General features: G+C 32.3%; 1 protein-coding gene across 2 annotated transcripts in view; it reads left to right on the top strand.

Moving 5' to 3' along the window:
- LOC118190644 (neuroligin-4, X-linked-like) overlaps positions 1-25518 on the top strand; it is a 527548-nt gene that overhangs the window by 344090 nt on the left and 157940 nt on the right. The window lies entirely within an intron of this gene.

Genomic DNA, 25518 nt, shown 5'->3' with positions numbered 1-25518 from the left:
CGTAGCCATTTTTATATTCCTGAAAGGTTTGACAGAATAACTTTTGTGGTACCTACCACACATTAGCAATTACACTGGTTTAGATAGTTCAAATTGTCTGAAAATAATACCCAGTGGAACCATTTTTATTAAAGAGAACAGTGAGATCAGAGAGTAAGACATCCTGCAAATAAAGTCGATGTGGCATGACAGCGAACTTGCTAAGTTTAAAGAAATGCAGTCTTTGCTCCAACAGACTTTATTCAAAATGCTTCCTCGCACTCAATGATCAAAAGTTGCTATGACTTCCTTTATATTGCAACACAATTTGTAGTACCCCAGACGATATCCATTAAACCAGTTATTCTACAGAGAGAAAGCTAAAATCCGCCATCAAACAAATTCCAAATATGGAAAGTCTCATGCGCATACCATAACGTTTCCGCGAAACGTTTTAATCACTGATATCTGCTGAATGCAGTTTTGCTTTTCATAAATATTTTGCTCAAACTTTCATATATGATTTAAAAAAAGTTTCACAAAAGTTCAATTGGAGAATATTTCAAGAAGCAAGAGAATCTAAGCACATCTGTTTAGTCTTGTGTGTTATAAGTAAACGTCGAAGGCAGCTTAAAAGACACTATTAATTAGTTTTATCTCTAAAACGTACAAAATTTATCTGATATTTTTATAAACATGTACGAAGTATATTACATTTCTTTTCTTCGCAATTTAAACTGCTAGGGATTGATTAAAATATGGACTGAATTTTAAAAGCGCAGTTTTATACTCAAAGATTTGACATATTTCTCTCTATTTAATTGATTATATTTTTTAATTTCGCTGACTATAACTTATCTCTCCCCGGACACTCTTCAAGTATGAAATAACTAAGTGCAATTCTGTCACGTGTTTTTATAGTATAAAGTTCTGAATATGCAATTAGCAAGTAGGAGGTCTGGAGTTTCATTTGCAATAAGGATGTGTTTGATTTTTGAAGTTTATTCCATAAGATGAGACGATGATATTCTCCATGTAATAAATTTTCTCATATTTGAAGACGAATTTACTTATTTTAAATCAAAGAAGATAATTTCCATTTGTTCTCGATTTAACGTAACACACTCAGAATTTTTCAATGTCTAATGTCTCTAATCTTTGTTTGGTAATTGATTTCATCACCTTCGCAATGTTAGTCGCAATGTCTGTATTTATTGCTGTCGTAGACACCATTCTGCTCGCTATGCAGTATGCAGTATTCAAGCATGCCATCTTCATACTTTTCAGCTTTTCACCTCCATAGTGACCCTCAAAATTTTCTTCACTGCTTGACTCTTCTTATTAAGTTTCCTAAAATTGCTAGCAAATTTTTAAAAAAAATCGTGAAGAAACATGAAACCACCTGAAAATTTAGAGTTATACGCAGGTTCTTTACTAAATAGTAGCAACAGGTGTACAGATGCTAATGGACAATCGTAGCATTGTCTCGCAAAATGTATTCAAATGTAGTGCTCGCAGTCCTGGCTGATCGAATTCGCATCGTATTCCAAACAAATATCGTATACAAAAAAAAAAAAAAAAAAAAAAAAAAAAGTTTCGCGTCCAAATAGCATATATATCAAATTGGACTTATTGCAAAGCGAAAATAACGCAATATATCACTATATTTTCACAGCTGATAAAAGAAGTAGCGAGTTGGAATGAAAGTCTGCATAAGGTGTGTAAATTCTGTTTACTAAAGTCAACCGTGATATGTTCTTTTTATTCTTATATACGTAGTAGTAATACTTTAGATAAATGTAGGTTAACATACACATTGAAATACGCAAAATCCAATAGCATAAGATTTTATGGAACCATTTATGTATAGTTATTATTTTATAACTTTATAGATCAAATAAACTCATTTACTGTCGGCTAAAATTCTTAAAAAGGGAAAACAAACTTTGAAAATTCGTACAGCTTACATTCCCATTAATTCTTACATTACAAAATTTTTAGGTAATAATTAAATTATTATTAAGTGTCAAGTGCGGTAAATAATTTTTCTATGAATAACATTTTGGTAATAATGTATATATGAAATAGAAGGAAATTGTATAGTTGGTATATATCGATTAAAGCCCGACTCTCTCATTTCGCCGCTAATTTTGAGAGATAAGTGATAAGTGATAAGTGACGGAGGACGTAGGCACTGTCCCTTTACCTTAATGGTTAATCCTAATTTTGAGAGGCAGCAACCGCGGGGGCGGACGGGTCCACCCTCTTTCCCTACAACCAAACTCTTGGGAGGACTTCGACGCGCCGCATATTTAGAGTGCCTCCATGTCGAGAAAACACTATACATTTTCAAACATTCATGTGTTTTCCGAGATTCGAACCCGCGTGCTCTTAGATAAGGCAGCCGTAGTCACTAATAACTATCCTGGTTGGGCGGCTTACTTGGTATGTTATTTAGTTTAAGAAGATATTGCAATACTGTCTATTTATTCCAATATTTTATTTGTGTATTTGTTTCACACTAAGAACTATTTCAGATCATCCCAGTAGGTCTACAGAATTTTAGGAGTTAAATCAATCCTAACACACTGAAAAATGATTACTAGTTTCAAAAGTTCAATTCTATTATTCACAAGATTAAAAGGAATCTTGACTTTTTTTCCTTATGCAGCCAAGGCAATATCTTCCATATGATTTGAATGGCTGAATGAAGTCAAGGCAGATTCTTTCCATAATGCAAATACTCCCAAGACGCTTGCTGCAAATGAAATAGTTGAAATGTACGTTCTGGAACTAATAATATCAACCACATTCCTTATCTTCCCTACTCGTCATATTTTGCACATCTGACTGCTTTCTGTTCTCTAGAATGAAATGCTACCTTAAATATATGATTTTGGAAGCATTATAAAAATTAAATAATCATAAGGTTAGGATGAATGAGTGATACAAAAATGATCTTCTAAAATGCAATCCAGAAACTGTACAAACGAGATCTTGCTGAGAGATGTATAGCTTCGAAAGTGAGTTACATAAGAGGCTAAGCAGTAGATTTTTTTTCTTCAGATTTTAACATTTTCAGCCCTTAAACTTCCTAGCTGCAATGCATATTTATGCTATAAATCTAAAATTAATTTAGTTACTGTAAATTCATTTAAAACAATAAGACAAGAAAGAGATTATAAGTGTCTTCCAAAAAAATTAAGTGGGCAAAAAATTAAACAAAAATGCATCACTTAAAAAGTTAAAAAAAAAAAACTTAAAAGTTAAAGAAAGTTAAAAAAAGTGTAGAAAACATTACTTTTTTCAAGGAGCAGGTGCACAAAACAACGAGACGGCCAAACACAAATTTCACAAAAGTAAAATCTGCAAAGAGAAACAAATCAAAACAAATAAAATGAAAAAAGGCTCTGGAGTAAAGGATTAATCCGAATGCAGTAAGAGACACTGTGAAGGACTGCTCGTTGCTCTCTTTAATGCTTTCTTTGGACACAGAAAAACAAGAAAAACAGTTGTAGAATTTCACAAGGGGAAAAAGTTTTAAGCTCTTCTTTTATAGCCTGTCTCAATAGCCGAAAATAGAGATTACTTTTAAAAGAAATGGGACATTTCTGATCTTTTTTTTCCCCTTAAACCGCTTGGACGCATACATTGCTTTATTCGTTTTTAAGAAAAAAAAAATGGCTCAAGATTATCAAATACATTTTACTATGTATTCACATTGTATAAAACTGAAAAAGTATTCGTTATCCTATATTCTTGTAAGCTACAAATATCGCATTTTATTATGTGCGGGAAATGCAGGACCAGTTGGTGAGCGCTTGCCTCAGACTACGTATCAGCAATTTGTGGAGTCAATTCCACGCCGGGATCTCGCAGTTTTGAGGGCTAAAGTTGGTGGTTCTGCACGTTATTAACAGGGTGGTCATAATATAATGGCTTTTCGGTATATGTTAATGTATACATATATTAATATACAAGCATTATATAACAGATTGCGTGGGTCATTCTTCAAACAGAGCCCCTGCTCTAGGTCACGCGATTTGAGACTCACCCGAATATAAACATAATTTCCTTTTTAGAAGGTCAAGTCATGTGACAAAATGAGCGTTCATTAGGAATTGAACTCTGCGCGCAAGTAATGTAGCTTACAAAATCTCTCCCCTTTTTCTTCTTTTGCGTGTCTTATTTCATTAATTAATTGGTGTTTGTCATACTTTAGTGTCTTAATTATTAATTCCGAGATATTTTATCTATAATAGAAGAAAAATATGTATAATTCAAAATCATTCATTCATTTTTTTTATTGAATACGGAATAATTCTGTTATTACTACCATAATAGATTAAGCATAAGCTAACTACATTTTGTAAAGATATACAGCTGGCAAAAATTTTAGAAAACTTTGTTTTCATTAAAAAATGCGCATAGATATTGTTCTCTTAACCTGAATTCGTACAAAAACCATTGTATCTGTTGTTAATGCATCAGTGAAAATATATTGCATTTTGATACTTGTCAGAATTAATGTCTTAAGTATTCTGAGGTGTATTATTGAACTAAAATGAATTTATCCACATCTTCCATGATTATTATATATGCTTGTAGATATCAGACGATTTTTTATGTAGTTATACAATTAAACAAAACCATTTGCAAATCATTGGTTTTAACACACAACTTAGTACCAATAGCTAGGATGTAATTTTCAGATAGAGTTATAGTATGTGGTTCAGCAAATTTAATGTATAACATCCCTGTAAATTGCTGAGCTCCGTTAATGGAAAAGAAATTCGAAATACCTACATTCTAAAGAGCTCATGGTGAAATACTACACAGAAAATACACTAACCGGTGACTAGGAAACATTTAAAACTAAGAATCCACATGTTTTCACAATTTCACCTTGAGTTAACCAAATTGAATTGGATGGAAAAAAAATGAATGGAAAAATTGAAAAGTAAATCTAGTAACACGGTTTAAGTTTGATAATTATCAAAGATTTTTTTTACTATATTGTATATAAAATCATTCTGCTCATAAAAGCTTATAGTGTTTCTCCCTTTTATTCTACTAAACTAAGTGATGAGGAACCTAGTGGACAGTTAAGCAAACAAATAATCGATTAAGTCTAAGAACAGAAATGTAAACTCAAGAAGGGTTAATTACGTTCTTGAGTTAATTACGACATTTTTAGTATAATTAATATAATTATGCAGAAGAAATTGGCTTAAATGTGGAGAATTTCTAATTTCTAAATTAAATTAGAAAGAAATCAAGTACACATCTACTAACGTATGTATGATATGTACAAATGCTTTCAAAATTTACGCTGCTTCAAAATATCATATCTCAAACCAAAATGGATTAAAAAGTTGCCAAAGAACAGAAGGTTTTTAAAATAAAATTCTAGCAGCTATTTGAGAAATGTAGTTTTCAGAAACAAATATTTATTCAATGAAAAAAAAATAGATGGGCATTTAATGAAATTACTTAAACGCAGCATTTGATACCAAAGAAAAGCATGGAAGGTAATTAGCCTTAGATACAAGAGAGAAGATCCAAAGACTAAAATCGCACTATACGAATGTGCCTCCACAAGTGACACCCAAAACAAGTGATGTTTATAACATCAAACTGATATCCATATTACGCAAAATACGAAGTAACTCTTTATTTTCGTACCATTTTCCTCTATATCGCTTAGTGCAGAATACCAGAAATGACGTTGTTTGGTAAAAATATTACAGACATATTACATATATAAAACAAATGTGTCTTTCATTATGCTTTAATCACTAACAATGTTTCTAAGTTATAAGAAATAAAAACTAGGAAAAGATATGTGTGACAGCATATCTAAGATCTCTACTTCCTGCTCAGATGTGTAAAATGGAACTGGCTCCCGCCAACGAGAATTTCCCAACCCGGAAGTGACTGTTGCTAAAGCAAGTCTTACTAAAGCGACTGTCAAGATCCTAATCCTTTCCCGTCATATCGGAAGCTCCTTTGAGAAAACTTAAGTCGACTTGCTTTTGGCATTTGCTGTCTTTCCGCATCAAGAATTAGTCCAGCGATAACAGGGAGTTTTCTTTCTGCCAAAATCCTTCTTCAAAGGCAATTTGATTTGGGGGATTCTGTGCTGCTGCGAGGATCAGAAGGATTAAAATACATGATAATAATAATAAAGAGTGAGATGATGTTGAGTTGGGAGATATTAAAACTATAAGCACCAAAGAATTTTCTGAGAAGCTAATCTGAGGAATAGTGGAAGAGTGACGCCTGTGTTTCCGTCTGCTTTTATAAACATTTTTATTAGTATTTTTGCACTTATTAAACGTTTGCAAAAACTTGCAAAGACTGGTAAAGAATTTCGTACTCAAATTTGTGTTTTCAAGGCAAGAAATTCTTAGTACAAGGCAATTTTAAATACTAAAATTTTTTAGCCTTTTTACCATATTTCGACAAATACAACCGGTGATAAGAAGTTACGTGTATTTAATTATTGTTTTAACGATAGACTAAATACGGTTTTTACTTACGGTGTTTTTATGCATCCTATTTAAGAACAACGGTCTTATATTACCATTTGCTTTCCTGAACTTTAATGTGATCTTCGTAATTAGCTCATAATGTCCCTGAAAATTATGCTTATTCTACACATGGACAGCCCTTCAGCAAATTATCATTTACACCTCTACAATTTCAATGAGCCAAGTAACAGAGTATATATATTTAGTGTTGCGAAATGTACAGGCGCGGTAAGATGGCTTCCCCGCAAAGCAGTTTTAGGGTTGCCATAACATGGCAAGGTAAAGCAGGGTTGCCACATTTGCCAAGAAATCGCCTACTTGGCGAGATTTGGTGCCAAAATTGGCGATATGCCATGGACGGATGGAGAAACTTCTGGAACGAATTCTTACCGGTTTAGCCCAGAATGTTCTCGAACACTAGACAAAAGCTAAATAAACCCTGCTAGTACGCCGAGGGTTAGTCAGTATCGAGTGTGTGCCTCGTCTACCGAGCTGATAGTCAGCCATTTTGAGAGTGCCTCTTCGAGAGGGCGAGTTGGTGCGGCTCGAGAGTGCGAGATAGTTAGTGTCTCGAGTCGATCGAGTTGTCAGCCGGGCAGCGAGTGCCGAGTGGGTCGTCAAGTTTACCGAAGGCGTCTCCTAGTGTATCGCGGTTAGTGCATCGTCGAGAGAGCGTGTTGAGCTCCGGGAACGACTGAACCGAAGAGTCGGGAGCCGTGCTCTGTGTGTTATCGCGAGTTGTAGCATGGAGAGACTCGAGAGTACGTGGAGTTCCGAGAACGACCAAGCAGAGTCGGGAGCTGTACTCTGGTGCTTTGCAGTGAAGCTGCCTCCACCGTGATAGCTTGATAACCTGAAAGCTGTGTCAGCGTGTTTATAACAGTTCGATGACTGTGAAAGTGACTTTGGAGCTGTCCTGATTAATATTGGCTAAATAAAGTGTGTTTCGATACTTCATCAAGTGTCGTCGTTATTCACGAATCCCGTACGAACGTAAAAGAAGAAACTAACCTAACAACTGGCGTCAGAAAAGAAAAACGCAACAATATATATATACATATATTTATATACTTTTGGTAAGGCCGATCGCAAACAAAATACGAGGTGCACATCATAATGTTATAGCAGTCCTATACACAAAATTTCAACTTTCTAAGACTACTCGTTTTTGAGTTATGCAAGATAAATACATGCATACGTACCGTACGTACGCACTTTACTGTTTTTTTACCAGGTGTTTCTTCACCTTTTCCGCTTATTTTCTATAATAATCTAACTGCTGTTTTGCATTCTGTAAGCTTCTGAAATGAAGTTAAAATTTATTTTTTCAGTGTAAAATATTGTTTACTAAGAATAAACCAATATCACTTTAAACGTGAAATAAAACATTTATTCGGTTTTATGTAACGTTTCCAGAAATCTTTACGCGTAAAATCTAACTGAATGATATTGTTTAAAGAATTTCAAAAAGTATGTATTTGATAGTGAAATTTATGAGTGAACATATTATTATGAATTTTGTATATATGTAAATATTTTTAGTGGAAGTGTGTATAAATTGTGCCGCCCAGACGGTATAGTGGTTAGGAGAGCCTGACTATGATACCGGAGGGCCCAGGTTCGAATCCCGGAGAAAGCATTGATGTTAAATGTCTGTCTCTTCATAGAAGGCAAGGGTGGCCCGCCTATTAGGTGCCTCCATAATAAAGAGACCGTCGCACCTTGCCTTAGGTGTGGCCAATGCCGGCTTATGCAAGCGCCCGCTAATGAAAAAAGAAAAAAAAATGTATAAATTGTAGTATTTCTGGTATAACATGAATGGGTCAAAGGCGTAGAAATGCCGGAAAAATAAGTTCACAGTGTTAATTTCATTTAACTATCTCGCCAGTTTGGCGAGATGGTGGCGTCAAGCTGGCAATATTTTACCGATTAAATTTTGTTGCCAAATTTGCCGAAAAATCGCCATTTGCCGAAATTTTGATCCGATACTTATGTAGTTTGTAACTGATTTGATACACACATAAATCTAAGTGTATCCGTCCCTATATAACTGGTACTGTGTGTGCCTTCTAGAAATTTAGAGATAATCGATGGTACAGGGAATTTCTCTGAAGACATGGTTTGGTTTGGTTTGGTTTATTTAATTACGGCCAAGCACACGAGGGCTATCTGCCTAAAAGGATGGATGCCTTCGTGGAGGACTTTCTAAGGGAAACTGGTTCGTATACACGTTACACACGGGGAAAACGACGAAAACGGCCATGCAGCCAGCCCGTTCGCGGATTCGAACCTCGGACCGAACTACCAGTGTCCAGCGACTTTACTGCTCGGCCGCTGGTGGGCCTTGAAGACATGGAAATTCTATGAAAGACCAGAGAGAGAATCACTTTTCAATATATTTAAGAATTGAGGTCAAAGTATTCAGAGTACTGACATATCTACGTGCGAATTTATGCATTTCAGGCTTTTTGCATTGCCTTGTGTTCAAAATCCTTTGTAGTTTGGAGTGATAACTACTGATCATGCTTTGTCATACTGAAAAGAGCTGTATGAGTACTTTCGCGTGAGAAGTTTCAGAATTGTAAAGTGTTTCTGGAATGAACAAAATTTTATCAAGCTATCATCAGTTCTGTGTACATTCGACTATTACGAGCTCGTACGCAAGTAACATTTTGTAGCTTCATTTATTATGCAGTTGCTCTCATAATAGAATTTTATCTCTCTTTTTAAGTAGATAAATATTTTATACTTCTAGAAATGTTATTTTATTGCTAACAACGTAAGAATTTAATTTTATGTTGAACTATATAAAGTGAAATGGCTAATGAAATACCTTTAATGGCATGAAAATACATTTCATCAAAAATTGAAAATTAAATTCTGCTGTCAATTATATACATTTGCATGGAAAATTCATAACATGTATGTATATGCACTAAATATAATTATGTTGGGTAAATAAATTCAGTTAGGTTAGTATCTCCAACATTATTACTTTTCCTTTATCAGCGTTGACGCCTGAAGCAAGATTGCCGATATTTACCACATTTTACCACATTTATATCTAATATTTTTCAGCCAGCTAGAAAGTGATAACTCTCGACCTAATGAAACAGAAAATGTTTTAAGAAGGAATGAGTTATGGCTTTTTCATGTACATATGCTAGGAGATAAAGATATTAGCGATATCATCCATTACTACACAGTGTCCTAAAATCAATATTTGGGAAACACATTATAATTTTTTTCTCTCTCCAGTTTATCAACGACGAACTTTGAAGAGTTTCGATAAAAAGATTTCTACCCAGTTACTGTGGAGGAAGGAACAGTTGCCGTATGTGACAGTTCTCTGAGTTTAATAACCATCAGTTCTAGCTTTTAAGTTGAATGCGCCGGAAGGCTAACACCAGTGAAAGGAAGGGGATTCGACAGTTAAAAAGAAACGCTAGAAACGATTTTACTTCTGAAAGATTCCGTCACACCTTATCGCACGACACTAAATATATATAAAAAAAAGATTTTCTATGGTCCCTTAAAAAATGGAGCTATTTTTTTCCTCTCTTCTCTCTGCACAGTTAGGTTTCGGAAATCCAGTTCTGGGAAAAAAGATTAACAACAAAAAAATAAGTTTCCATTTAGACAATTTTCAACTCCAAGTGCATGAGATGGATCTAGGCTTCACATCCTGGGTGACATTCTATAAATATCAAGGCATGAGCCTATAATGAGGCTGACGTGAAAAATATCTTAGAAAAATTCGAAAGGGAGAATGTCCAAAGCGAAGTTTGTAAAAAGAATATAAAGCGCTGCCAAATAATGCTCGGATTTTTTTTTAAAATAATCGTCACTTAAAAAGATTTTCTTTCTTTCCTTGAAGCGAAGCACTCTAGAAGATGGAACCTAATAGTTTTAGACAACAGAAAACAGTTTTGTTTTTGTCGTTTTATGCTTGGAACTCGCTATTACAATTGATACTATGTATTAAAGACCGAGGGAAAAAAACCTTTTTCATCATGCAAATTGTGCATAGAATAGAATTTATAGAGAAAGAAGTTATATTTAAAAGTTCAAAATATCTGCTTATTTTTGAAATATATTGTGCAATAGATCAAATTATATTTCTTTTTCGTAACGGTCGTTTAAGAATTTACCATTTGCCTCATTTTTATCCTAGGAAATACTGTAATATTAAACTTGAAAATCACTTTCTTGTATGTCTGCATATATTTATTTACCTAGAATTTTAAATGCCATGACTTGGCATTGAACACAGTGGGGGTTATAATGCATTACTAATCCGTGTTATCAATCTGTATAGATTGAATCTGTGGGTTATAACTGCTGGAAACCAGGTGGCAGGTAGCGCTTCTGACGCCATAGAATGATTAGTACATTTATGAGGTTGCATATACTTACTGCATTTTTGATGTCGAAACATATTTATTACATTTACAGGAATCTCTTTACATGTATATAATACATGATAGCATAGAACAATTATTGCAGTGAAGTATAGACCTCGTGACGTGAGGATACGTTAACCAGGGTTTCTCTGATCGGGAGTCAAGGGCATCTGGAGGTGTAGTTTCGATGGAAACAAGCTATAAATTGAATTAGCCGCGCCTCCTTAATTTTTCAGTAGTATTTGACATCCTATGATTCGTTATATCCAAAACAATATCAGAGGAAAATAAGATCATTGGTTCGTCACCCCCACCTGAAATTGAGAAGCTTTGATGAGAGACACAGTGCAGAACGCTAAAACCTCTTGACACTGGTTATGAAGTTATGTCTCTTGAACTGTCAACTGGAACGAATTATTGCAACTGCTATGTCAGACAATATCGTGTGACACATGATAAAAACTTCAAACAGTGACTTACGGGGACCGCACACACGATTTTCTCATCTCTGTGTGGTCCGCAGCAATTCCTAGTAATTTCGTAAAGAAGTGGATTTGAAGAAACATTTGGATCTGAAAGGAAAATGAAATCAAATTCAGGAATTTTAATTCTTTAAAATACAGTTTTATTAAGTTTCCAATATTTTACAAATAAATTTAAACACAAGGCAATGGTTTTATTTGTTGAATTTCTGTGGAAAATCTTTTATTATAAATGTATAACATGTAAATGTATCATTTTGTTTTATTCATAATGCGCATTATGAATAAAACAAAATGATATTTAATTATGCTGCTAGAAAGCAATACTTTAATTTCGCAAATGTAAGCATGATCTTTCCACTCATATACCTATTTTTTCCCTTTAAGCGTGTGAGCAGAGAAACGTGAGTCTCTCTCCTCAAAAGCTCTTCGTTGAAAACGTGACTTGGCATTGAATGGTTGAAACTTGATTTTCTCTGATCAAACAGGCCCTAGTTATATTAAAAACATCTTATTTATAAGCTTTCTTATTCTCTGATAGAATTGATTCAGCAAGGTGAGATAATTCGCATTATTCAAATTGATCCGACAGTTACTATATAATTACAAGATCAAAAGAGAGTTCTGTTAGTGCTTGCGGGAATGTCGAGAACTCTGGATAAAGACATGTGCTCCAATAGTTAATACTTCACACGAAATGTAGCATTTAGAGAGGAAATGTTCAGAGCAACAATAATTCATAAACCTAATCAAACCTTATGGAGGAAACCTGTATTCAACCTGTATTCTAAAATTTTTGTCTTCATAAGTTATCTTTCTAAATACCCATTCTTCAAGATAATATACTGGGTATTATCAGTTACAGACTATTTCATTTTAATTTTATTTTAATGAAATAGTTTAGAAATTATGATTTACATACATTTTTTGTCCCCTTTATTCTTTGTAAACGATGAAATTTGGGCCAAGATGGTATAGTGGTTAGGAGAGCCTGAATGCGATTCCAAAGGGCCCGGGCTCGAATCCCGGAGAAGGCATGGATCAAAAATTGTTTGTCCCTTCAATAGGAGGTAGCGGTATCCGCCTATTAGGTGCCTCCATAATAAAATGGCCACCACGGCATTGGCCTTAATAGTGGCCAATGTCGTTATAGACAAGTGTCCACCATTGAAGGGAAAAAAAGTATTCAAACACTCGTCCAATTATTTATTAGCCCAAACTGGTTTTTTCATTTCAAAATCTTCTCTCTGTTTTTTCTAAATATAATACATTTATGTTATGCACGCCAGTTACCAATCACAATTAACAATTAACAGCCATATGGATAAAAAAACAAAAAAAAAAAAAAAAATCAGAATTTTATGACTCTTGGTGGGAGGCAGTTCTCTTTTTTCATGAAAAACATTAGTTAGGATATTTATCACTGCATTAGAGAAATTAGAAAATTTAAATTAGAGAAAAAAAGCCCATTTAAAGGTACCATTTAAAGAAGATATCAGTAGCTCTCTATCAACAATTTACTTAAGGATAAATTAAATTATTCGCTCAATAGAGCTTTTTATATTTAATATTAGAACTGATAATAATAACTGAAAGTAGTACACTATACAGCTAATTACTGAAAATATCATTATACATTTTTTATTAAGTTAATAAAAGTTTGATATTTTTTAAAAGAAAAAAAATGAATGAAATTTTTATATAACTGAAAATTATTTTTTAACATCAGTATCATCTGCTAAAACTAACCATAAAAAAGGGAATAAGATTGAAGTATCCGAAAAAAAATAATCAAATTCAGTATAGTTTTCAATTTAGTCAGTTTCTATTTTTATATAATTTATAAATTTCATAAAATGTTTCTTCAATTTAAATATTATGGTTAATGGAATAAATAATTACGTGAAAATAGTTACTGGTACATATGGAACTATCCTTAAAACCCTGCTTTTACATATTTTAATACGACTAAAAACATACATGTTTATGATATGTGAAAAAAATGACAAATGATTGCTATAATCATTTTAGAACGCTACATTTTACATATCTTTGAAACTTTTTACAGATTCCCCACGCTAAGCTAATCAAGATTATATTCTTTCATCTGGAAAACGTTCTTTACAGGCTGGCTTAATTGCTTAATGGTTTCTGTGAAGGGTTTCATCCAAATGAGATGGTATTTGGTAGCAAATCCTTCTTCCACATTTAGATCTATACTAGGTTGCAAAGCATTACAGTTATATTTTTTCTTCTACAGGACAACGTGACAGTCATTCACGTTAGAAATGTCTTGCCACGTGTCACATTCACTTGACCAAAGTTACATCTGCTTAGACACATGCAGCATAATGTTTCGGAATCGCTATGTTTTGCATCTATGATATTAGTCTTTGATTTACTTGTTCTGAGTTACCTGTTCTAAGGGAAAGTTTTGTGCTTTCATTTCTATAAAATGTATACTACTCTTATGCATATGTATCACACATGTTTAATATTTAATAAAAATATTGATGATAAGCGGAAACAACTAATGACGCATTAAAAAGTGCTTTCGCCTCAGAATAATTTTTTGTAAGCTATTAAATGCCTTTTGATTAAACAATGTTTAGTAACAATATGCCATTTCAAAACCTTGCTAAATAACGTGAGTCTAGCTTATAATATTTGTTAAACATTTGTTTTGAATGATAAATTACTGTTAAATTGTTAGCTGAAGGATTTCGAGAGGTCACGTTTGATGTCTTATCATGTGTGCATACGAAGCTATTTTTCGGAGTTTAAAGTCTGTCAACAAATTGGCTGGAATATATCTTTCTGGAAAACTCATATTTACTCATACGACTAAGAAGAGCATTAGGTATTTTTGCCATCGCCATACTAATTTGTATTTTATACAATTTGAAGCTACAACTGATTGACAATAGTTCTGTGCGTTATAACTTGGAGAGACTACTCCGTAGTTAGAAAGATGGCAGTTGAAGGAGAGACTTAGACGTAGCCGAATTGAATATAATTTTAATTCCTGAACAGGAACTAACTACGGATAATATATTTTTCGTCACACATGGTCACGGGCATAATACAGCATATTACATTTCAGAAAACGGCATAGTTAGCAGCATGACAAAGCAGAGGGAGCGAAGTAGCTTCACGACTGCAAGAAAGCTGAAGTGAAAGTGTGTAATTATCGAATATGATAGCTCATCAAGAAGGTTTGGGTTATAAAATTTCAGTTCTCAAAATTTTGACTTTAGTTTCGAATTAGCTACGTCATCAGCGTTACGCAAGGCATATGAGATGGAATGACCTAGAAATGAAGCCCAGAATGATTATTATGGTTTTTAGAATAAAAAGGGTAAGTTAAGTGGTTACTGGTAGTTTAAATTATAATTTTGTTTTACATTTTGTTTTTACCTTACATATTTTACCTCCCCTTTTAAGAGAGGAAAAAGCTTGAGATCATTCCATCTAGTATCCTTGCGTAACGCTGATGACATAACGCTTAAACTAAAACATATCTTGGCGAGCTTCCATATCGGATAATTGCGGATTTTAGCTTCAGATTAGCTTCCTGTAATGACGCTATTTAGCGTTCTCTGTTCATATCGCAACAAATTTAAAAATGTTAACGTTCTCGAGTAGGTTCGATTAGAGTGCCAAGTAAATTATTGTGGTAAACAAATGTTCATTGAAATAAAGTTGAATATATAATCTTACTAAGCTGGCACATTTTCTCTTCAGTATGGGTCTACGTTCTACGCCGTCAACATTGCTACGACTTTATTATTACATACGTACTGCGCCATCAGTATTTCTGCAATTCTACATCTCAGTGTTCCTATATCAGTACTTCTAAAATTTGTTTATATATATATACATATATATATATAATGTTGTATGATCTTAAATTCATATATATATCATTAAAGAAAAGAGAACAAACTAAAAAAGACCTTTGTGGTCAAGAACTTTGCGCACTGAGCTGCGAAATTTAGAAATAAAGTTCAAAGAAAATTCTAAGTGCTTACTCTCAAAAGTAGCTTAGATACTGTGGTTCCGGTGACAAATTTTAACATAAATAAAGTGAAATGAAAAGTGTAAACATTAAATAAACAATATTAGCACTAAAATATTTACAAATAAAATTAAAAACTAATTGCAAGTAATATGTTGATCAAGGTAAAGCAATCTTTAAACAATAGAATAAAAGTGTGACATAAGACTAGCAAAATACAAAATCTAAAATGCGGTAAATGGTAGATTAGCCCCAATTTAATCTCATTATTGACACTTCAGGGGAAATTAAAATGATTTTCGAATCCAGCTAACTACATATCGCCTTTCGTCGAAACAGACAATTGAAACTTTATACGAAACTCTTTTTGAATATTAACTAAAAAAACACTTAATCGTGAACTTTAGTCTCAATTCTCTGATCCATTTCCCGACGCGTCCGCTTCAAAAAACACATTAAGTGTAAGAAAAAACTATACATAATGGCCTGGTTATGCAATGTACAAAATAAAATAAATAGCGGTTTGCTATTAGTCAAAAATACAAGATTTTTAGGACCTACTAGCTTATAGAGTCTAAAAATTAAATTAAAAATATATATATACATATGCACACAACCTTTCTACGAAAGCTTTTATGTGACCTTTACTTTCGAAATCATGAATCATATAAGCATGCTTTCCAATCAGAAAACTGATTTAAATGACACAAAAATTCAAGTTTTGACATTTCTTTAATTTAAAAAATTAATTTTATAAATATTATGAAATTTAACTTGTTTATTAATTTCCCGAACAATACATATTTATATTTAACAAAAGTATATGCTTTTAATAAAAGATAGCAACAAGAATTATTAAATAATATTATTAAAATATTTAATTTCAAAATTTGAGATTTTCGTCTTGCTTTGCAAAATAAATTAAAATAATTTCAGGGGTTTTTGTCATCTTTAATATCATTAAATGATATTTATTTTGTGATTTGAGAGTTTGAAATATTCTTTAATTTATAGTTTTCTTACATATGTTATGTCGAAGGAATTTTTGCTAATTTCTAATATTTCAAACTAAAAAAAATCATTATTAATCTTCCCATGCTGTGTTATTACTTTAGAATTATAATATAGTAATCATACATAAAATTCATGAAACTATGAATATTTTTCCTTTTCAAATAATTTGCAAATAATATTACGATTTGGATAGCTGCCAATACTAAAGCAAGCAGTTGTTTCCTAGAATGCAAGTTCTATGTGCTGCTATGAATAAGATGTCTTTTTTTAAACAAAACGCGTTGTTCAATTTATTTGTTAAGATGATTTCCAGAGGCAGTGCTTATCACGTAATTTATTAACATTAGAAACTTTTCTTCGGACGTGGTATTTTATTTTTAATTAAGTACAAAGGCCAACATATCACTGTTCTGTTTATGTACGACTTAGAAATATCACTTTAAACTTTAAAATTAAATATCTCGTTAATTTGAATCTTACGGGAACGAAATAGTTTGTATTTTATTTCTAATAATGAATGTAAATCATTACTCAATCCAACTATAATGAGATGATAGCAGTATAAAATGTTAGATTTGGTAGTTTTTACAAAATTTTTTATTTTAATTTAAGAATGTGAGAACATGCATATTTGCGTCAAAAAATATTTTTTGTAGTTCGTAGTAAAAGGTCTACAGCCAACTGCTGTGAAACTAAAAGCTGTATAAGGACTTTTGCGGATATTGTGTGCATAAAAGGACATATTAATCTTATTAGAAAAAGGAAAGAGTCATGTAAAATGTTTTCACAACTACTGTATTTAATTAGTGGATCAGTTATTTGTTAACAGAAATGCAATTTAATTTCAATGCAGTGTTTCATCATATCAGATGTTGATATTATTTTTGTCACGCTAAGTGCTAATGGATTTATTTTCCTTAAGGAAATATATTAATATAGTAGCAGTTAGAGACAAAAAGCAAGTAATTTAGAACAAAATCCACAAAGAACCATAAGAAATTAAAATTCCCATAAAATATTTAAATAAATCAACCAAAGGTCGGAGGAATTAAAGAAATGTGAAAAAATCCACAAAATGTGCAAAAACATAAGAAGAGGGATTCAATTACATCTGGTCTAGCATTATGAAGAGGAGGCGAATAAAATAGTTATTGCCTCGCAATATGCTTAACAGTAGCAATTTGAAAAGCTGAAACTCCCACATAATGGTTCAATAAGAATTTTCTCATTATTATTTCTTTTTTTCTCAGCATAAATAAATATTTTTTCATAACCTTACTTAACCTTCTGCATGCCAATGTTCTCTTTTTGAAAAAATCATGTTTAATATTTTTTTAAAGTAAACAATCATATCTGTAAGTTGGAAAAAATTTACCGTTTATTGTAGAAGGTATGATTGATTTTTCTCACATAAAATTTATTTTTGAAACATATATATTTCAGCGTAGAAACATTTCTAAAAATCTGCTTTTTTACAATTTTTACAATACGTAAGAAAGGGAATTCTATAAAGTTCTTAAGAATTCAAATCCATTTAAACATTTCCCCATCATCCTTACAAAGGGCAAGTTTAATGAGTTAATAAAAGAAATTCAAATAATAACAAGAAATATTTCCTCAAGACTGCAATGTTCCCGAAACGGAACATTGGCATGTAACGAGATACAAAATCAGTGATATCGCACGTGTATTTTTCTTTATTCGATTTTAAATACATTCAGTGCGCTTTTCTCGTAAACATGTTCTTTTTTAGAGGCATTAATGGTGTGTCACTTATTTCTGTAGAAAGAACGGGGCATGCCCTCTCTTACCAAAGGGAATATGGTAATTGGTTTCAGCTGTATTTCTCTGTTTTAGCTCCGAAATCTGCTTGTTCCTTTTGTTAGAAATGACACCTGCTTCACAAATATTTGTTTGTATATATTAAGTCCTCCGAAAAGTTCGAAAAATTAAAATTTGCCGCTTAGATTAAAAGTTGTCTCCGAAATCCAGAGAAACACAAAGTATTTTTCGATAACTATTTTTCATCGTACAGTCTGCTGACAGATTTGTCTAACAAAGGCTTTAAGGCAATAGCACAGTACGAGATTCGAGAACGGAACAAAATCCTCTTAAAACAACAAAAGCAATGTCGAAATTTCAACATGGATAATTTTATTATCGATGCGATGTAAATGTTTGTAAGTCCGTTGCAACAACAGTTCTGTTGTAATTATTGCAGCAAATTTTATAACTCACAAACCATTAGGAAGAGCAAAAAGATGTGTCCGAGCTTTAAAAAAGAAAGTTGATGTTCTCCAAACTTACATTATAAAATTATATAATGAAGGAATTGGTTGGACCGACTTCTTGGAAGTTATCTACCAAATTTTCACAGCAAAAAATGGTACTGAAACATATTTATCAACGCACTGAATCTGGTTGTGGCTTCCGGGTGGATCTTAAGTACTTAATTACACAAAAACACCACATTAGAAATGACTCAGAAATTTTAGAACAGAAATTACTTTGAATTTGCTTCGAGGCAAAACCTAAAATTCACATTATACCTGACGCTGTGCCCATCAGTCGACGTCTGCAAGAAAATTAGATGCACATTGTATAGTTACATCATCACAAGTACGTTGTATAGTGTGCCAAAAAACACTGCAAACGTGTTTTGAATGAAAAAAAAAATGCCATGTACACTGCTTCCCGCAATAACATGGACACTGAGAAACTCCTAAAAAAGGATTACAAAAGATTTTAGAATGTTTTATATTTTTTTTTGTAACTGTTTGATATCCCACGCGTCTTCTAAAGGATAAAATACTTTATTTTTATTGGTAAGGTATTTTACATTTTTAAGGGGACTCGTACACCTTAACCCTTAAGATCTTCGAATATGTGACTGTTGCAAGAATTGGTATATTTTATTTATTTTAAAAACAATTACTTCCAACCTTTTATAGCTGACTACATAATATAGCTGCTTTGGGAACTATGAACCAGAAATGTTGTGTTGTCACAAATATTTTTCTAATTTAATCTGCTTTGTGACAAAATGTTTTATGCGGTTAAAACAAGGAAAATATCACAAGTAATATTTTGAAAAAAGTTGTAACTAGGAAAATAACACAATATTTTGATCATTTAATCTAACTAAAATTACATTTATTTTTATTCGTTGAAAACCAAGTTAAACGACACTGGGAACTTATAGAAATATATAACAGGTAAATAGCACTGCTGGCTCTTCACTAGTAAAGTATTGTTGCCTGCGTACTGGTTCGTAAGAGATTGAAGGCTCACAGGTCCGATGATAGGTTAATAAAATTTTTCAAAAGAACTTCAGGGTTCTGATTCTCTCCACAGGAACATTACTCATCGTGTTCACAGTATCACAGTGTACAATCAGTAGATAAAATTCAAACTACTAAGAATGTGAAATACAATGCGATGCAAAGAGAGATTTCTCAGTACTCCGAACTTACGCTGAACTAACAGCTAACAGCAACAATTGAGGGTAGATGTTCTCTCCGGTCTTATATAATTTTCACTCGGCCGCAGAGATATTCTAGTACTCTCTTAGCGAAAGGCATATGAGGACTGAATTACGCTTACAGCTTATATCAATTACATTTATTCAGTAACAACACCTGTTACGGCGATGCAGAGACTAGACAAAAATTTCGTCAAATGTTCGCCAATTTCGGCGACTTTCGGCGATTTCTCACTAAACTTCGCGACAAAAATTAGTTGCCAAAACCATCGTTAACTTGGTGATAGCTCGCCAGTTAAGCGTAATAGCCGTTTACTGAATTATAAATACGCTTGCCCCTGTATTTTCATTTTCACGGTACAGCATCATTCTCTCAGCTTTTCACGTTATATTAATTGTACAGAAAAATACAACAATTTCGCATATAATTGTGTTAAAATAATCAATCTGTGTTCAAAATTCATAGCAGTTTAATGACAATTCTTGCAAATGGTGAAATTTGTGAAGTCTGAAAATGAACACAAAATTAAATTCACTGAAATTATCCAAAATATCAATCGAAAGTATACCAAATCAAAACCTTCCATTATCATTAACATATTGTTACATTAATTACTTTTCAGTTTTTTTAATACTGCAACAATAGCTTGAAACAAACTGAACCTTTAATTATAAACTTCTTACTCGCTTTGATTTTTCTTTTCACATTCCAAAGTACTTTTTAAAAGTATTGTTTCTACTTTCTTTAAACCAGAGAGAACTTATTATGAGCTAGCTTCTGTGTTCGAAAAAACATTTAACGGTGAACATTAAAAATGTTTAACATAAATATAAGTAGTCATGAATAACTGATGACAACAGGAATTAGAATTCATTTCATTACGAGTAGAAGGAAATATATGTTACATAATTAATTAAAATAGTGCTTTGCTGCTGTATAGAATGAAAAATTAATTATACATCGTTATGTGTTTGTATTTGGAATTACCAGTGAATAGACTAGTTCATTCAGATATAAATAAAAATCTCTCAGGTAGATGTGACTTATCTTGATCGCTAATTAAGCATTTGTCAAATATAGTAATTATCTCAGTGGTTTATTTAATATTTAAACATTGTAATTATTCCACTTAATACTGTTACGAATTCTGTACATAGATAGATAATCTTGGTACAGTTATATGTCAAATTGTTGCATTAATCTATATCATTTTAAATGAAAATCTAGAGGGAGGATGCTCTGCCGGAAGTATAAGAATACAGGGGCAAGCTTATTTTAGGCTATCTGGCTAATTTGGCGAGATATCACAAAATTCGGCGATTAATTCTTGACTCTAAATTTGGCGATAAATCACAAAAAGACGCCAAACTTGGCTACCATTTGGCAACATTTTTTTTCGGTTCCTGTATTGACGTAATAGACATTGTAAATGAATTAATGTTATTGGTTTCATGTGTATTCGACCCTCATAAACCTTACAGTACTTCTGTGAAGCAAAAAGTACTAGAAATATTTCAGCGGCCGGGTGAAAACTATGTAAGGCTGGATGAAACATTTGCCTCAGTAGTTTTTGTTGCAGTTGTTACAGAGAAACTCTAGCGAGATTCGCCTTTTAGATGAGCTTTGCATTTTGTTGTGTTCAACGTTCCTAGTAGTCTGAAGTGTAACTATTAATTGTGCTGTGTGATAGTGTGAAGAACTGTACCAGTATTTTCGTTTAAAGTGCCATAACTTTGAAATGTTTCTTTTGATAAAATAATTTTTACCAACGTATCATATGACTTGTGTGCATTCAAACTGATGAACCCGTAAATTCATTCTTTTCAGTGTGAAATTTTGTTCATCACAATGCTATTTATAAGACTTTTCGAAATTTTAGAACAGAAATATTACAAAATAATTCCGGTTTTTCTTTCCCTACAGTAAATGCGATAAAGCATCTACTTACTTTTATATTTGCTGTAAGACTTTCTATTAATTAACATCCGAAAGTATTATTAAATTATTAACTATGAATTTTTAATTCATAGAATAAATTATTTCTTATTTTTTTATTATTGTTGTACTGATTTTTGTTTACTTTGGGATATCAGATTTCTACATAAATCCTCACCCACTCAGTCAGCAATATATCAGAATAAAAAATACAAAATAGTGCTATGAAATGCCTACAGGCTTACTAAAGAGAAATAAAACACGCATTTATTTGGAATTAAATAAGGCAGTATATTAAGGCAAAAGTTCTTCTGTTATAAGAAGCAATAGACTAATTTCGTTGATAATTTCGTAAAATCTGTGAACTTTACATACCTGCCATTCTTTGCCAGTAGAATCTGTGCAATCTGTGAACCTGCCATTCTTTGCCAGTAGAATACATGTATCTGATGTTACTTTTGGAATACAATTAATGAAACATTAAATGTTCCGTTAGAAGGTTATCTCTTAGAATAATATTTTACTTAAATGATAGATAGGTGATTTCGGAATAATACACCTTCAGACCAGGCTATTTACTGACGGGATGTGCTCCAACTAGCAAAAGAAAACAACAATGTGTTGTTCATTGCTTGATTCTTTTGCAAATGGAAACATATTTATTTATAAGTAAATAAATGTGTATGTACGTAGCAACACAAATCTTTGTCATTCCACGCATTTTTATCATTCTGAACTGAGATAATTAAATATATTTATCTTGATAGCTATGAACGAATGAAAAAATATCATGTTAAGCCATAATTATTAGCCATTATAAATAAAGCATTTTGTTTCGCGTTATAAAATGATTATAGAAATATAAACCACTGTCAATAAATTAGTGAATAATGGCATATTTTAGATAAGCTAGCTATGTTACGGTTATTGTGCTTTTTAACATTTGCAAAATCAGGATGCGGCATCTGATGCCGATATCCTGTTCTCTTATTGCATTCGAAATCATATTAAAATTCTGTTGAAAGAACATTTATAAAAGTTTGTAGCAAATGGACTCTAATAAGCGAAAATATGTCGTCTGAAATGGCAGATCCTAATTTTAGCCCTTCTCATACCCATAGAAAGTTCAAGCACAGGTAATACAGTGTTGCGCTAAGTCGTGAAGGTTTGTAGTCTTAAAACTATGTAGACAAATAAAGTCCAATTAAGATATTCAAAAGTCTTGGAAGATTTACCAAATAATCTATCTTTTTCAAATGCTTATCCAATTTATTATGTGATGTAAACATTCTTATCGATCACTATATACTTCATAATGTTCTTCATCAAAATGGTGCCAGTTTTCAAATACAGCAATGTCTCAGCCATGCGCTTTCTTAGATGACAGACAATTGTCTTAAGCGCATTAAAATGAGCATGAAACACTGCACTGGTACTCTTGATGGCTGATTTAACAACAATCTGAGTAATAAAGATTATGTAAGACTTCGAAAACTGCATCTGCAATCATGTCTTGAAAATCAGTTTAAAAATAAAAGTGTACTATCAGATTCGTACTAAGTGTACTATCAAATTCTAGTAATTTTTATTATCATATCGTTTCGTGTAAGCTGGTGGTTTTAAAATAAATGACTGATTGGTATAATAAATAGGCATATATAGTATAATAAATAGGCATACATAGTATAATAAATAAGGCATACATAGTATAATAAATAGGCATACATAGTATAATAAATAGGCATATTTTGTTACGATATTTATACACGTAGCCCAAAGGGGCTTAGTTTTCGTTTTGCGATCTTGCGACGAAACACTCTGAATGACCGTTTCACTTTTTAAACTGTTACCACCAAATATTATCGCCCTGAATTATATTTGAATAAATTAAATAATAAAGAATCTGCATAAATATATGTATGTTTCTCGCATTGTGATAAAATAACGGTATCTAGAGCCATCGAATTTTGAATGACGTAATCCTCCTACAAATATGGGCATGTGGAAGCCCAAATTTGAAATTTGGAATATGTTTTATTATAGATTTCATATTTTGTAAAACTTTAGCGAATTTTTGATTAACAAAATCAAGGATTTCAAAGCGAGCAATGGCAACGTTGTACAGGAAAAAAGATTATCTCTAGCGCGTGAGACTGTGTATCGGAAATTCTAAAGATATGCTCAAGTTAAAATTATTTTGCGATATTGCTCTTGAACTGAATTTTATGATTTAAGTAGTCAGAAGAACGTGATATTTAATAAATAAATGTAACATACACAATGTTAGAATAACGCCCCTTTGGACGTAATTTAAATCTGAAATATTTTAGATTTTTGTTTTTAGTTAAAATTGTTATTATTTTTTTAATCTGGTGATTTTTGTTTGAGACAATTACTATCGCAACTCTAAAAATGTCTCGCGGAAAGGAAAGCAATGTTTTTCTACTCCTAGTGTCCTCTGCTTTCTTTATTGGGGTCATTCTTGATTACATAATTTGGGATATTCTATTTCTTTTCTAACAATTTGTTTACCGTTTTTGTAATTTGCTCTTATCGTCTTCCTTATAATTGTTTTCACTATTCGTTGTTGTTATCCAGTTCCTTTTTCATTATTCCTTTATTGATTCTTTGACTTTTGTTTCTTTCATACCTGATATTCCTTCGTTGTCCTTTGCTGTTGAAACTTGAGATATTTCTTAGGTTTAATTTTCAGTCGATGGATATCCTTTTAAATTGCTGATAACCTTTGCTCAGAGCTGATGCCAGGAAGTATTGAGTGTTGATGGGTGAACACGGAATCGGGTATAAATGGAATTTTAGCGTTCGACAAATGGACACAATTAAGACAGCACGTATATGTGAAATCGCATTCTGCAAATTCACGTTCAAAACTGGTTTACTTTCACTTACTAATTTATGTAGGAAAATTAATCATCATCTCCTTAAAAACATATTCAAGCTGGAAAGCACTGATATACTGGAAAAAATTATTTAACACAATGTGAGTTCGTATGCCGAAGAAATGCATTTTTGTCCTTTACCGCTCAACTGCCTTGCAAATTTTACTAGGCTGGACATTTGTATTTTGCTCCTCCAAACATGATATTGCTTTAATTTTTGTCACTTAAAATTTTTGATAAACTTGTTTGATCTCAAACGCTTTATTTTCATGTTCATTAATTTATTCGTTTTCCTAATACGGGTTTCTCGTACGGTAGGTTTTTATGGTCATAGTTGTCGACAGTGAATATAGTCAAATAAAATCCATTTTATTTTAAATACTTGTAACTAGATTCGTATTTTCAGCAAACAAATTGTTATAAGTTTACTAGATTAAAAAATTATCTGATTATTTTTCAGAAACTATTGTTTTGAATTCCGCAAAGCCGTATTATTATGTTTGAAATCGATTTACTTCTTTTGATATATTGCAATGAACGTAAATTAAACGTCCACCCAACGAAATAAATTTACAGCTCTTAGAAAAACATTTGCTACCCTCCGTGGATCCTTCTTTAAATTACTGAACCAATAACATTCTGTTCACATCTTTCTGGTTTCGAAATCGATTTGGAAAGAATACGTGAAACGGATTATGAAGAAGAAAGCAAAACTATATTTCAAATCTAGTCAGGCAGTACAATTTCCTTCGTTGTGGAATAAATAATGTAA

The sequence above is a fragment of the Stegodyphus dumicola genome, chromosome 3, assembly GCF_044657685.1.
Source record: "Stegodyphus dumicola isolate Sdum_Otavi_A_Nest chromosome 3, ASM4465768v1".
NCBI lineage: Eukaryota > Metazoa > Arthropoda > Arachnida > Araneae > Eresidae > Stegodyphus > Stegodyphus dumicola.
The sequence above is the reverse complement of the archived record's forward strand: the minus strand, read 5'-3'. Positions and strand labels throughout refer to the sequence as shown.